The 4,148-nt window shown below is 42.9% G+C and overlaps 1 pseudogene across 1 annotated transcript; it reads right to left on the bottom strand.

Annotated features, from left to right (window-relative positions):
- Positions 1-1,169: 1,169 nt before the first annotated feature.
- Positions 1,170-2,106, bottom strand: LOC306648552 (vomeronasal type-1 receptor 4-like; annotated as a pseudogene). The gene has a single exon. The product of its transcript is annotated as a vomeronasal type-1 receptor 4-like (transcript).
- Positions 2,107-4,148: the final 2,042 nt, after the last annotated feature.

Genomic DNA, 4,148 nt, shown 5'->3' with positions numbered 1-4,148 from the left:
CATGTATATTTATATATCTATAAAGTGTATACAGTTTAAATACATAAAGTTGTATTTGAGAATTAATCATTTAACAAATTTTGACATTTTACTTTCTTTTTTATATAACTCACTTTATGCAAGCTAGGAAACAAGAAGCCGGGATTCAGGTCAAGCCAAGTCTTTGGATCTTTAGCACAAAGTAGTTACAGTATTAAGGGCTACCAATAGGGCTATAAACTGGAAACAATAACCACTTGGCATCATTTCTCATTAGGGTACAGCCAAAAGTCCGGTCCTTAAAGAGAAGATACACAGAGCCTCTTGATCTGCAAAGGATCAAAGGACCCAAAATATATTCAGGCTGCTTCAGTCAGCTTTTCATTGCTGTGACCAAGACACCCAACAAGGACTACCTAGAGGAGGAAAAGATTATTTGGGCTCATGGTACCAGAGCTCTCAGTCCATAGATGACTGACTTCACGGCTCTGGGCCCAAGGTGAGACACAGCATCATGGGGAGATGGCATGGTAGCCGGAATCTACTCACCTCATGGCAGCTAGGAAGCACAGAGACTGGCAAGGTGGGAAAAGGATGCAGGGTAGATGCCCCCCTCCATTGCACACCCCCAGTGCTCTTCCTCCCCCAACCACTCCACACCTTCCCACAGTTACCATCAGGTCAGCCTGTTGAACCTGGGATGGACTGCTCACATTATCCCTCTCACAATGCAATCATTTTACCATTGAATACCCCAACACCAACACAGGATAGGTGGGGCAGAGTCATGCCCAAACCATAAAAAAGGTCAACTTATTGTACACCCACATTGGAGACTGACTGTGAAATATAAACTGTTCATATTTTGAAATTGATGCTGTAGCTTAAAAAATTTACATGTGCTGTCAATCAGAAAGCAGGTATAAAATACTGCAAATGGGCCCTTGTTGATATTTGATTTACCAAGGCCTTCCTCCATGACATGAAGGTAGAAATAAGTGTCAGAGAGAAGATACTTAAGAGTTTTTTAGGTGAATTGTTTAGGACACCCAGCACACACCAGCAGGCCAGCACAAATACATGAGTACACGTGTAAAAATCACCATTCCCATGTGATATAACTCTATATAATAAGCTTCAAATTTTATGGGTTGAAATGAATAAATAAAAACTGTGAAAAATCCTACAGTTCACATGTTCATCATCAGGACAGGGGATTTCCTGTTCTCTATCCAGGAAAAGCATAACCTGGATGCACTGGAGTCTCTGCTCATGAGCAGTAAGGGGCTGACAGCAGGGAAACACCCAGAGACTATTGCAGCCATGTTCAGCAGGAACAAGTTGGAATTATAAATAACAGTCAAACAAACCTGAGAGATGCAGGAAAGTGTGTAAAAGAGACAAAGATGCTCACCGGAGGAGGATGGTTTTGGTGGCTCTGGACTCTGGGGAGGACCTGGGAGAGATGGTCTTCCGAATGTGCTGCATTCTCTGCTTGTGCCTGTGCAGGGTGAGCACCATGGAGCTGCTGGCCCAGAGCATGAGACCAACACACAGAGCATCAGGGAATAACAGCAATGATGCATGCAGTGTGACTGTGGTTGTGTCATGATGAAAACTAGAACAGTATCCAAAATCTTTTAGGGTTGTCATGGTTGTGTTGTTCCATTTTCCAGTCATGTATATAAGAATAATTATATTTATAAGCATGTATAGTATGCAGCTCAGGCATAGGGAGGTGCCAATGTACCTGGGAGCTTTCACTTTAAGCTCTGAACAGCTGGAGTCCCTGGGCCTGATGGTGATGGCCTGGAAGACACTCAGGAGACAGGTGCTGCCAATGGACATGCACCTGCCCACACTGTGAACATAGAAAAGCAGCTTGCATTCAGTATCACCAAGGGAAAATTCCAAACTGAAAGCTTCTATAGTCTGGGGAACTCCTTCACACAGGAGGGTTAGCAAGTTGGCCAGAATCAAGTGCTTAAGAATCAAGTCTGTGGGCCTTACCCTGTGCCCAGTGAAGGAAAGGAGAAGGTAATGGAGGAGGAGAAAGGAATTGCCCAGAACTCCAACCACAGTTTGTGACAGGAAGATGATTCCTACAGCCACCTCACTGGCTGCCATCCTGCCAGTTCCCTCTTGTCCAAGCCCAAGGTCCTCCAGGGTAAGAGGAGGCCCAGGCTGCATGTGTTCTGTCAACCAAAATTTAGTATTCCCACTCTCCAGTGTTCCCACTGTGAACACTGCTTTTTTTTTTCTTTAAAAAGCACGTTTCTATAAGGGTTGTTTGAATTTTTTCAAAATGAGTGACTTCTTAAATCTTTAAGACTTGAGGCAGTGATTGAGATGACTTTGCATAATTACCAGGAGGAATTGGTCATGCAGAAGTTAAACACCTATCTACATTCAGGCCCTGATTGGGGGCCTTGAGACTGACTGAGTGATAAGAGTCAGTACAGTGAATTCCAGGCCTCCTTAACAGTGGTGAGTGGGGTACTTCTAACAATCCTGTTTTGTGTTTAGTTTTGATTTTCTAAATTCCTATTACCTTCCAAACTGATGGTATTTTAAGGTTTCATTGTAACCTGTTTCCATTTGCTTTGAAAGAATTATTCTATATGTCCATTATAAGAGAACAATGAGATGTTTTATTAATGCAGGAGATCTGAGGGGACTATAATCCAGCATGCACCTGCTCCATGGTGAGTCATTTGTAGGGAGATGTACCAGCTCCATGTCAGGTCAGCTATCACAGGACTCAGTTGGTTGCCTTGGGAAAGCAAGTAAAATAGCACCTGTCACAGGAATTGTTTCCCCATGCCATGTCCTTAACATTGTGACATAAAGCATCAACCCTGTAGGGTAGTAGTGGCATGCTTGCAGATTTCAGAGGACACATTCTGAAATGTGTTAATCCATACCTGGATTCAGTAAAGCTGTTAGCAAGGAATCAATGAGGGTGATTTGTATTACAATAGGAGCCATATAAACACACTGGCATATGTACAGCCTGAAGTCTTGCTCATTCAAAATATTGAGATAGCAGATTTTTTGCTATCGTTCAAATATATACATTCAACAGATCTTATTGTTTAGGACAGTTTTATACAAATAGAAATGTTGAGCAGAAGATGAAGAGTTTTACCATACATCCCTACACACTCATATCCTGCACCACAATGAAGTTCCTAAACCAGGTGGTGGTATATTTGACACAATGAAGAGGATGTTTTTAAAAATGTGAAAACAAGATTTATAAAAAATACATTTTGTTGGAAAACCACAATGATTATATTACATTTCCTTATAAGTTCCTTAGCACTTTAAGAGGAAAATAGCCTGAAACAATCATAAACAAGTAATGGTTTCAGGATTTGTGCAATGAGCATCTCCAGGAGCTGCACCATGCCTAGAGTTAGAGAAAATTTTCTCTGAAGCATCACCTTTCAGATCACTTTCTACACAGTACTAGCAAATTCTTACAAGTTCTTCCTACCTGTACAAGCTTTCAGATACTGTAGGTTCAGTTCTAGAAAACCAGAAAATTTAGCATAGAATTCCTGTGTGGAAGTCTAAGCAGCAGACAGATTTTCAGTGTGCCTTGCAAATCAGTATGCTCTAGTTCAGCTGCCACTGTCAGCGAGGATCACTTTATGTTCAACTAGAAGCCATCAGGGATGAGGACAGGATTTGGGACCCCTTGAGTATTCACTGCCTGAGGTCACTCCTCAGGAATTTTTCTGCTTCCTGCATGGCTCTGGCATTCAACAGGTCCAAGACAGAATCCTGTATTCTGACGTGGTCACTCAACAGACTCTTGAAGTGGGTCTTTCCTCACAGATGCTGCTCTCAGACTGGCACGACATTACTCACCAGGCTCTTTCTCTTGGTCAGGATGGTGAGCTCTGTGCAGAGCCCTCTATGACCAGGACAAGTGCTGCAGGGAGACAGCCAGGTCCTGAGATGTGACTGTGACTCTGTGACCTCACCTCTCCTCAGCCCTGCAATTATCACTGTGCCTGGAGCAGCAATGGGCTGCATGCTTGGGGAGCTGAGGTCACTTCTGAAAACCTTTTCCCCAGGTGACACTTTTCAACAATTATGTTTCCCCATAACATGTCTTAAGAGGATCCTGAAGTGTTGGGAGGTGCTCCTGTTAATCCATG

Source organism: Sciurus vulgaris, assembly GCF_902686455.1.
Source record: "Sciurus vulgaris genome assembly, chromosome: 17".
NCBI lineage: Eukaryota > Metazoa > Chordata > Mammalia > Rodentia > Sciuridae > Sciurus > Sciurus vulgaris.
Note: the sequence above shows the minus strand (reverse complement) of the source record. Positions and strands in the feature narration are given on the sequence as shown.